The sequence below is a fragment of the Anopheles maculipalpis genome, chromosome 3RL (genome assembly GCF_943734695.1).
Source record: "Anopheles maculipalpis chromosome 3RL, idAnoMacuDA_375_x, whole genome shotgun sequence".
Taxonomy (NCBI): domain Eukaryota; kingdom Metazoa; phylum Arthropoda; class Insecta; order Diptera; family Culicidae; genus Anopheles; species Anopheles maculipalpis.
In genome coordinates, this window is record NC_064872.1 from 14,102,578 (window position 1) to 14,114,915 (window position 12,338).

Genomic DNA, 12,338 nt, shown 5'->3' on the forward strand with positions numbered 1-12,338 from the left:
GCAGCTGTCGCTTTAAGGGCTTTTTCGTTTTGTGTTTTCCCTTTATTATATGCCAACAATTCGTTATTATCAAAACTGTTGCGCAAGCGCAAACTAAATATGTACCGAACCACATGATATGATGCAAATAAATATTACTACGAAAGGTTAAACATTGCTAAGTCACAATTGAATAAAAAATTGAAAAAAGGTTCGTCGCTTTTGGAGATTTCATCAAGCTTTCAGTAGCATATCTTGGCTTGAAAAAGGCTCAAGAGGGAACTACTCTTAGAATAATCATTTTCGATTCTGCGAGGTTTCTAATCATATGACCTTTGAACTACGATGTCCTTTAGCAGGAACCGCAGTAATTCAATGCCGTTCAGTAGCCGAGGCGCTTTCCATTTGTAGAAGTACATTTTATTTTGATTGAGAGTACTCTTAAGACGACGACGAGGACTTTTGGAGCATAAGGCCCCTTGCACGATGAGACGTTTCACTACGAGGTCGCTAAGTATGATATATGAAGCTTAGGACAACTAGGTCCTTCGGTAGAATAAGCTTCTTCGAATCAAATCAAAGCTCTTTAGACTACGAGGCCTTTTGGTACATATAGCGAAGTCTTTCAATAATCAAGGGGGATCGGTATACGATCCTATCGGGGCATTTTTAATTGGTAGTCTTATTCTGTTAGACCATTAGGTCTTTTGCCAAATAATACATGTTGGAGAACAAGGTACGTTGGACAATAAGGGCCTTTCAACAGCGATGTTCCCTAGACATCGAGATATCCTGAACAACGAGGCACCAGACGGCCGTTCACTTTGCTCACTTTTAAACATATTTTCGTTCATCAGTTGTGGATTCAAACTTCTGGTAGCCTTAGGTGAAAATACTATGAGTATGACTATAACAATCTTGGCACTTGTAATCTTTTGGTAAATGGTGCTTAACTACACCCTTTACATGACTAGGCCTTTTGGCCTTTTGTGGCCTTGGATTATGTGGCCTAATCAACGACGGGGTATCTAAGTAAATGAAGACCCTAGGAGATCTCGGTCTTTTATCAGATGTGTTTCCTAGCATAATGAAGATTATTTTCCTACAACGTCTCAATGTAAAATAAGACCCATTGAACGACGAATCCCTTCAGACTCCTACTTCCCTTGGCCGGTGAGGTCCTTTAGTAGAAGAATTGTCATTTTGTGCGCATTTAAACCAGCGAATGTCCCATAGCAAATACTACATTAAAATATATTCTGGAGGCATTCCAAATTTGAACAAATCTCCATTTAAATTTTGATTAACGAGTAAACAGTTATTTCCCCAAACCATGCAATGCACGTGATAATTTTATCTCGCTATAATCTTTTAAGCATCTTTCTAACAGCTTGTTATGAGGGCAAAAAAGTCAACTAGCCACAAGTAAGCACGCACAACCGAGCGATATGAAGTAATTAAACTTACTTTCATTGTTTCGTTCGCGCTGACGATTCTATTCCTCGAGATTGCGGAAACGAGATTGACCGGTTGGTTGTACTTAATGTTGTAGAAAAAAAAAGAAGAACTGCTCCCAGTTGCACCCGATCGACGCGAGATCCTGGCGCACGTTGAACACGTTCATCTCGCATTGTAACACAATTTTTGTTTGTTTGTTTTCGACATCCCTTATCTTGCACCAATCAACGCTTAAGCCGTCGCGCTGCAGTTCGCGTGAGTTATCAGTCATTCGCATCACGAAGTCTATAACTTTCACGCGGACCGAACCGTGGATCGTGCCCGACCGTGCACGGTTTCCGCCAGATTGTCTTACAATGCGGTGAGTGACGAGGTAAGACGGGAACGGTGTTGCAGCTCTCCTTAGTCTGGCTGGGTCCGAGATTGAGTGAATGGTGCGGTCTTTGTCGTAGCGGAACGGCACGAACATCCTTGAGACAGCGAGCTTAGGCCATTGACAGCAGGTGCGAAATGCTCGGCCGGGAAGCAGCTTGCATTAACGGAATAAAGGAATGCGTACGACTCCCGCCAATAAATTGTTCGTGGTGAATGATTGAGAAAGAGCACTGCCGAACGTCGATCATCAGTTAAGTAGCCAATTCTTGGCTTAGTTTTAATCCCAATGTCCTTGTGAAGCAAGAGTAGAGTATAAAAAAACGGTAGGAAACCCTTTTGTAGATGAGATGTATCGGAGATTAATAGTGGCTGATTAGGTGGCATTCAAAATGGAAGGTCTGAGTCTCGCACGCGCACACCAGATGAGTCAGTTGAGGCATTATCGAACTGATAGGGATTTTGCAGAAACTGGTCCAACATTGACCTGTTTCCATCTCAAGGTAGCTTACAGCGAAGGACGCCCAAATTGATAACCATTAGGTTACTACGACGATGATCACGTCACACGTGATTGTGGTTGGAATGAGGCATTTTAATGTCTTATCTGCATTAGTATAAAAAAACACAGAATTTGAGATATTTTTACAAGTCTTTTTTTTGAATTATTTTTGGTATATATCGCACATCTTGCACTAGAAATTGTGTGTCCTAAAAGTCTTCAAAAAAAGGCAATAATTGCTTTTCAACTTTATAGTTTTTAATATATATTTTCTATTTCTTAACGCGTTTCAAATACATTCCACCTTCTTGAAGCAACACTTTTGTTTCATCATAAAATGTAAAGTTTCTTTACCACCAGCATGATCAACACGTCGCCCGCTGATAAGGTTAAAGTCATTCAGAAATATTGCCACTCCGTCTCCGGACCGTTGGTTGGTGTGGTGCACAAGTACGCAAGCACGCCGTAAATCAATTGCAATCGCTGCAACCCGATAAATAGTGGTTCCCTATGTATCCGGTGGTACCTCTCCGCGATACCACCGTACAAGGAACGCAAAATTGGGCAATAGCCTAACCGCAGTGGGATGCAGTCAACAGTTGCTTCCCTCACTGTATCGGTCGGTGGTGTGGTTGGCCGGTCGTGTTAGGTTTGGCACCAGACGGAATAGTCCAACGGGGATGTCAACGTTTGGCATTTCGCGCCTACCAATTGCGCACCCAACCCAAACACGTCGTCTTACTGCGTGTAATGAGCTCCTATGGAATGCTAGAACGTGGAAGTGAGTATCTTACACCAGCTACATGTATCTTTTTTTTCTCTTCTACTAACAGCAGCCACCAACTGCACCATTGGCAAGATGTCCTAAAGTGTAGAAAAATAAATGGAAACCCGAGCGCGAATGTGGTTTTTCCTGTTCCCACCAAGAACCATCCGCTGGTTCGGGCGCACCTACAAGCACCGATCGTTACGCGCCTTCTCGGCATGCCCGGTACTACGAGCCGATGGTTTGTAGGCGCTGTTACAAACGAACCTCCGCGAGCACACGACACACACGAGCACTTATGGATACGAAAAAGATTGCGAGGTTTTTGGGCAGGTTCCAGCAGGCTCCCCGGACGGCTAACTCGATGAGGCCGGGTGTAATGCAATGTACGAGCGGGAGCCGAACAGTGTCACCGCGTGCCGTTTGTAAAACGGAACGCATCCACTTCTCAACCTCCTCGCGCCATTATGGGCCACCCTGCTTCGCGCGTGTTGTGCAAGATGGTAACCGTGTCTCCGTCTCGCTGGTGAGGGATGAAAATGGAAAGTAGTTTTTCGTCGGCATTTTCCGCCGGTACCCCGCATCGGGTTGGAGTTAGAAAAGTAGGTTGCTGTGTGGTGGTGGCCGGTTTTCTGTACGTGCGCGACCATTGTGCAATATTGTTTGAGGTTTTGGGACCCTGCACCTGAACGTGATCATGATCGGTGATCGCTTCCTAATAGAATCCGCATTCGCTCTCCGATCGTTGGGAAAGGGAGTATATTTGTGTGGTTGAAGGTATTTTTGTACAAGAGTTTAGTTTTTTTTTTCACTGCAAAGATTGTTTACTCAACTGGACATGATCACTTTAAGCCTACTGCTTCGTAGGTTTGAGTGTAATTACGATCCTCTAGTAATAAGGAGCCATTATCCCGTACGTGATAAACATGCTATTCTAATTCTAATGAGCCATAACAGGCTTCAAAGACCTTGTAGGTCGCGTAAGGTCTGATAAGAAAAAAGTAGCTCTATTATTTGTTGATTAGAATGATTTGATGAGTCTGGGAAATCGAACAAGCAACGTGAAATTTATCATTAGCGGCTAATGACGCTTTTGTTCGTATGGTAACTCCCCATTGGATAGAAGATGGATGCTTGTTCTGTTCATGGAAATGGCGATCTTAATTTGAGAGCAGTGTACTGATAGATACAGTGCATCTTTCTTAGAGCTGTGCCTTTAATGAAAACTTGTGCAAGACATATCGTGTATACTACGCACCAATTGGAACACTTGTACCAGCTTAAAACCATCTCTACTTCTTGGCTTTTATGATCTACTAGGTAATGGTGATCATCACTACCGGGAAACGGTTGGGTTAGCATTTGATCCTCGCTCCTGCCGTTTATGAACCGGCGTCGAAATCGCCAAGATCAACGGAACTCCCTTGTAGTGTTTTTGAAATGTAAACAGAAAAGTAAAACTACGTTTGAAAGAAAGATAAATATGGCCTTAACAAAGGCGAGCTCTATACAACGAATTTAGTGCAGTAATATCTGTGTGTTACGCTCCGGTAAGCAGGTCACGTCAGGCGAATAATGCTTTACAGGAGATATAAGGACAAAAATTGTGTTCCTGTCACTGAGATAGCTCGAGGGATTCGTGTCCAGAAATTCCTGGAGGTGCAAATCAATTTGGAAAGCAGTTTAGGACATTTTTTCAACCGATCTTCACACCGCAGGACTGCGTATTGAATCACGTCCCTCAAGGTTATAGAGCCAAAGAAGGGATAGAAAAGTAATTAAAATATATGGTTATAACAAATTTGTCTGTCTGGGCGTTAGTCTGGCCCACCTTTTTGTTTTTTTTGGTCCCAAAATTTAATGCTCCCATGTTTTAGACAAATTTCTCGATTTATTCTTAATAGTTTACTGAGCCTTTTTTCTGAATAGGACGATTCGTCAGATGACTAGTATACTGCAATCATTTCTATTATGCAGCTCCACAGTCGCAGTCCGTGTGTCCTAGGTATTGATTGAGAAATTCTTTTTTTTTTCGAAATGAAACGGAACAATCATTGCAGCTCCTCTGAGAAGGAAGCTGCAATGATTGTTCCTTCCTTCAATGGAAAATGATAAGGGTTATGGGGTCTATCGTGAAGTAGTTGTCTCGCTTTTCGTGTACACAACAATATCTCACAAGTTCTCAAAAAAAAAAATTATTGTATTATTACAAACAAAAATTCTAAAAAGCTACTTTGAGTATTGTTTTTATCATAATAAAATGTTATAAAAGATAAGCTTTATGCAGGAAAAAAATTAGTAAGATTACACGTTTTTAAACTCCCTAAGGATAGAAGAATGTAAGTGCAAAAACCCTACTTAGTGTTTTTCTTTGAACCAAGGTTCGATCGTTCCATTGAAGTAACGAAATTCTCATCCCTAGTCCAAGGGTTAATCGAAATGATTGATCAGCAATTTTTCTGCCTTGTTTCCTGTCTACCACATGGGTTGGATTTTTTAGTAATTTGTTTGAATCCCCTTTACAAACTTGTATCATTAAGACGTATCTTAATCTTGTCAGTTTTAACAGTTAGTTTTACTTTTACACATTTCTTCTGCCAATTGTATCACACCCCTCGGCAACTCACCCCTTTTAACAAGCGCTATTAGGAAATGCGGCGTATTCGAAACAATTATTCACCCTGCGAAAGATTTATTACATCGTTACAACCCGCTTATTCGCACCAAATCAATCGCCGGCATGCAGCCGTGCGTGTGCGCCCTTCTGCTGTGGATAATAATAAATGTCATGGAACTTGATCTAAGACGACATTCTCGGCGCCCGATTAGTTGGCGATCGGCAGCGTGGAAGGTCATCGTTGTTTTAATGCGTCTTGCCCTCTCCCCCTTGATTAAAACGAGTATTAAGAAGAAATAGAAGAAGCAGGCGGGAGGAGAAAAAGTGAAGGCTTTACACGTAAAGTTTTTTTTTTCATTTAATTTTTCCTTGTAATGTCGCTTCCACCCTGTGTGCTGTTTTGTTTTGATATCTTGCCAGCCATTTGATAAACGAGCAAACGTGCGGTTGAGGTGGAGTCCATCATAATGGGACACGTGGTTGGCAGGCGGTTTGTTTCTCGTGCCTTACAGGCGTCTCTAGTACCGGGGAGCTGCGATCTGTTCGGGTGCGTAAGTCATTATCGTTAGCCGGGCGGATGTTCATTAAAATGTACTCTAGATCGAACCGTTTGGAGGCTCGCTAAGAAAAACACAATCGCACGTGTGTTCCTCCCGTACCTGCTGCCCGTCCGTGGACCTCCTTGTCTGTAGAGTGGTAGTGCACAGTGAGGATGTGTAGTATACAAGAACGTGCAAAATTTGTCGATCATTGAGCCGCTATATCAGCGAGTCAGCGCCACCGCTGTTCGCTAATTGCAAGGCCATTAATTAAACACCTCAAATCTTTAGGTGTCGGTGGACCACTGGCTGGCAAGTGGCAGATTTTCGCGCATAATTTATCATAACTTAGCCGGCCAGTTCCCGTTGTTCCGCCGTCTGGTTTTAGACGAAGTTTAGTTCGAAGTTCCCATTATCCAGCTCCGTCGTAGAGTTTTAGGGCTAAAGGTTAGTTTGGGCATTTTTTTGTTGTTTTGTTACCCATTCTAAGTCTCTGACGTTTTTGGTGTACCGTTCTTGTCGTACGTACGTCGTTCCAAGTGCAGTCGGGCGATCGCAATGGATTGGATTAGATCAGACAATCATTAGCGATCGGAAGGTAATTTGATGATTGTGCACAGTTTCCAACTGGCGTGCGAACTGGCTTTGATTGCATGGGGTACACCCAGCAAAAGGGGGGAAGGTACGTCACATACACGTACGTCACCTGGTTCTCGGAAAAGCTCGATTAAAGTACTGTAATTGCCGCATGCGTGTGTGTCGCAAACTTAGAACCTATTGTCGTGTAGTACGCTGCAGGGCAGCTCGATTCTTTGTTTTACATGCCTCATGTTAGCCCTTTTATTGCTCACTTCCTCCCTTCAGTCCTATCAGTCTCGTAGTAGTGGCAGAAGTGAAAGTCAACCTGGAACGCATCGTTCCTGTTGTCGCACAAACGTTCAAGTCCAGGGCCGGTTCACGGTCATGGTTAGGTTGCTACGTACAAGATCTGGAATCTTTGAGCATGGACACCTTCCTGGTAGAGAGCAAAACAAACTTTGACCAAGGAGTAATATACTCATTTGCACTTCAGTTTGAGTTGTTCCTTCATTCGTACGCTGTCTTGTTAATCCAGACACGGATAGATCTTTCGAGAGGATCACGTTCCCGGGTGGAGGTGGAGTGTGCCGCATAAATGTGATGTCGGTTTTTTTTTTCTACTGTTGATTATATGTTTTATACAAACCCTGTGTTTGAACTTTCAATGATTCATAAATCATTTTTTATATTGTTATTTGTTTGTGAATCACCATTCTTGAGGATCGTGCAGAGTCATTTTCAGCGTTTGTCCATTTGGGCGTCTTGATGTTTTTGCTACATTTTTAGTATCATTAGACTCTCAAGGTGTTAATTGTTGTGAGGTACATTGTAAAGTATCTCTTAACTCTTAACTGACACATCTATTTGCAGATCAAGGTGGCAAAAAAGTTTGTTTAAATGATAATTAAAAGATGCCAACAACTGTATCTGATGTATTGGAATGTATACAAAAGACAGCAGTTCATAATAGTTCAAAAGATGTAATGAATGTATGTTACAGTTAATTTATGACTCAAACTTTATTTTCGTTTATCAAAGTCTTAAGCATACTCTTAACAATGGTGGCTCAACTTAATGCTCTACCCTTATTAATAATGTTCAATGTACTAGATTTGTCGCGGCTCGGTGGTAATGCGACATCGGCGCTGGTCTTCAAACGGCAGGCACTGAGTTCGAGTCCCATCCGGATGTGTTTACCACATCCACTCCCACAATCCGTTCGGATTGTGAGGACTGACTTACCCAACTACGTGTGGCATAAACAAGTTGAGTGAAGCCATCCAATGGCCGGCGTGACCTAGTAGCGGTCGTCAAACCAAATAGAAGAAGTAATAAATTTGTCACTAATTTTCGATACCAGTTAGAAGATCTTTAACAGATTAATTACTTATAATATTATTGCTCATTAACTTAAATGCAAAAATAAATTTAAATGGCGGCTAGAATTTTCCAATACTTTTTTTTATCCTCAATTATATAAAAAAAAAAGTTTGTGTGGATTCGCTTCCCAACAAAAAGCTATAATAACGGTATAACACATTACTGAACCAGAGAATCGATAAAAAGGGACATGTTTTTGTTTACAAACAAACATCTTCTCCATTTCACCAGTTCCGTCTTTCGCTGTGACGAACACATTAAGAATGTTTTCCAAAAATGTGTGTGCCCTAGACCAGGAGAAACGCACAGCCGCCAGCGAGGGCCTGATCGACAGAGTTCCCAACCAACCAACAAACAAAAAATTGTTTTTCGCAACCGTGCGGCGCCATCCAACCAGATATACCGGTTTTCGGTAGTTTCGGCAACTGGATGGCAAGCCGACAAGCAAAGAAGGAAATAGCCCAATTGTTGCACATTTTTCGCACAAACTTCGCATAAGAAATTGAGACACGGAACCGAAAAAAACAGTGTTTTGCAAACGGAGGGAGCAAGAATGATCTTGTTATGGTGAATTTTAAATACTTATTTTGAATATAGTATTGGGATAGCTAAGTCGCTTGTAAAGTTGGGTTAAAGTGCGGACATTCGTTTCGTTTTAGCGTTGACCTGCATTCGGTAGAGATGATGATGCAGAACGGCGAAAAACAACGATCCCTCATTTTTGCTTGTGACTGATACAACGACTTGAAAAGGTTTGGTTAAGAGTTTGATTTTAATATACGATCGTTAGCTTCTTCTCCAAACATCTCTTCGGGATAACGAATCTTCAATTTAACTCTCCAAAATACGCGTTTCTAGACGGCACCATTTGCCCGACAGATCGCGTCAAATCCATCATATGCGGTGCGAAAACACACCACGCTCGCTCGTTGCTCAAGTTCTCGACGGGTAATACCGCGCGCGCAAAACGGCCTGAGAAATAGCGGGCGCGTGTGCACACACACGGTACAGGTCAGCTGTCGATCGGAACTGGCGCGGTTGCTCAGTTCTCGCGTAAACTCAAACCGGACGAGACGTCCGTTTGCAAGACCTCGTGGTCCGGTCGTCTTCGCCGTAGTGCTTATACATTGTGGGAAGTGAAGCAGCTGGCACAGTAACCCGTACAATAGTGCTGAGTACAATTTCGGCTGAGAAGGTAATGCATCGCATTACTTGCACTTGTGGCAGTGATCGCGCAAGTGGATGCACCGTTGTCGATCGTATGTAGCGCAGTGTCTTATTTTTAGTGCAGGTAATCGTGCGCAATTCCAAACGATTGTCACACACCGTGCTGATACCGTAGGACAGTCATTTCTCATACCGCAGTGATTGGTAGTGAAACGTAGGGAGCGATCCTCTCGGTAGCAGCGTCGTTTGAGTGTTAAGAGAACGTGGCCCCTGGGGAGACCAGAGTACGAAAGAACAATTTTGCCTAATTGAATTAAGAGCAACGCTTAAAGGTTGCGACACGCGATATCACATCGCGACCAGTGATGAAGTAGTTGCTGCAGCAGCACGAGGTCCAGATCGAGTAGTTCCCGTCTGTTTGTATTTTTCTTCTGGAGATAGCCGCCAATATTATGAACCTGGTGATTGTGCGACTGATGATACAATTTTGGTTCAATTCAAACATTTTTGGGACCGGAGTCCGGATACCCTGATCGTCATTGTTTGTGTGTGCGTGCGAATATTGTAAAAATAAAACGTGGTGGTGCCCTACATTGATAGGGCACCACCCTACCATTCGAACGAAACCGGCACACGGGTTGCATATTGCATGATGAAGTACCTTCTCGTTTGCTCGAGATGACGCAGTCGTCGGCACAAGTCCGCCACAGCTGTTTCTGACTCCACGCCATTATCAACCGATGGCGGAAGATGGTTGCGTGCCGCATTCCGTTTTTCCCGGCATGACTCTGGCCAGTTTCGGTGTCTTATGCCACGGTTTGCCGGGCTTGTGGAACTGGCTCGTCTTGGGAACTTACGAGAATGACAGTGAATAATTAATTAGAACGCGCGGCGCTGTTGTGTCGTGTTGGATTACACATCGTACTGCTATCGATTGCCAGCCTGCTTTGGTTGGTGGAAGTAAACCAATATTGGGAGAGGAAAGCGAGCGAGGTGACCTCGTTCCAAGGCACATTGTCGATAGGTTGGTGCGCTTAACGATAACGCGATGCGTTCTTATGTGATGTCTGTGACCTACCCCAACAACCGTCGACCGTCTCCGGTTCGACTTTGGCCGTTATCATGCAAACTGCCTGCTAGAACCACCATCATCCTCTTCCTCTGGGCGGGGATTTTCTATGCCGGAAGTCTGGCGGGTAGTGCATTCTAGCAACATCTCCAACCTTCTCGAGGCTTTTCTTCGCTTCACCTCATTACTGTGCCTTATCGCAAAACGCATCCGACAGTGACCTTGCGGCAAATGATGAGTTAAGATCCCTTGGGACTTGGGCCTTGCAGTCTGGACTAGTGATGTTGAAGCTTTCCCTACGATACGGTGACTACAGCCCAAAAACCGACGTTCTGACCTAGAACCGGTGGTGGATTGTTGTTAATTAGATTAGAGCAGCTTTCGAGGTTGAATGTTCCGAAAAATTTCGGTACACATTCGCAGCTTCGAGGGCGTTGCAGTGATTCATGCTTCGCTTGCTGCTTTCGATTGCAGGACAAGGTTTCGCTCCGATCGCTTTTTGGTTTGGATCGAAACGTCGGTGTAGTAGGTTTGTGTGGGGTATTGTGCTAGTCATGGTTTGATGAGAGTTGATGGTGATGAAATGGCGAAAAAGTCCTACCAGTGTACCAGGTGTAGAGAAGTGCTTTGGGAAAGTATTTGATTCAACTATTTGTGAGACAAAGTCGTGTTAAATCGATAGATAGTGTGCTAGGTAGATGTAGAATAATGTAGAAGTCATCGTTGGATAATGCTAAACCAATCGGGATGTCTAAGGACCAATTATAAGCTGAGCTGCAGCTTGTCATCCGATTTAATTTAATGCAACGTTTAACGGTAGCTTTGAGGAAGAAGATCACACTCATCGCACACAAAAGATCACCTTCGATCCACAATCTATCTAAGCGGAACCTATTAACCGGTAAGGTACTAGCGTTCCGTATGCGATCCCTTCGTACAGAACAAGCGCCTTGCCTTGGATTTGTCTGTTCGGGGAGGCCTAGTCAAACTAGATTTGCGGGGCGTCTGCTAGTGCTTCCTGTTTGTTCGCCTAACGCCGCTTCAACTACTACTGCTGCTGCTATTGCTCTGCCTGTTGACTGTTCTGTTGAGGGTACCATTGTGAACAGGTTGTTCACGCGATAGCAAATGTGCCTCGGCAGCCGCGTGAATAAATGATAGCGCGTTTGGAACATTTGAAATGGTTCTCTTTTAAAAATGATTTCCGCGTTCGTTTGACACTGTGAGCGCACGAGGCGGAGATTTGTTTAAGGAAGCCTATTAAGAATCTCAAGAATTGAACGGTGATAAGGCAGCCGTAAGGGATGAAGCATAGTTTTGTTGTGCAAGATGATCTTACAGGTGGTAAGCTGAAGCGCGACCTCTTGGATCGATTTTTATTCAATTACAAAACCGCTTCATGTGACGCCATTCCGTCCGTAAGTGATGGCAGGCGGGAACTTGGTAGCTGCTAGGATATTGAGGTGCGCAATTCATTCGAAGCAAAATTTTTACTTACTGGCAGCGACACTCTCCACCAGTCCACCGGCTAATGGGCCGATCTGATCGATTCCTTTGCTGGCGTCCCAGCTGTGTCGGGGTTTGGATGTCGTTTACGTAAAAGCCGTTTCCACTTGATCATAGATTGTTGCTGCATGTGCGGGTTCGGCTTGCAGTCTGAATTAGTAGAACCAGTTCCACGGGGCTCGCTTGTCGGATTGCACAGTGTTCTCGGGTAATAGATTCAGCCTGTTTGGCGTTTCTTTTCCCTGCTACCGTGGTGTCGCCAGATATTCATCGGCAAGTACGCACGGCAGGTAATCTAATCTGGAGCCTGGTTGTTAGGTGCGTTGCCGGTGACGTATCTGTTGCTGATGCTGGTGGGTGACAACCGTACGGCGGTTAATTTGAATTGCAGGAATCATTCTCAC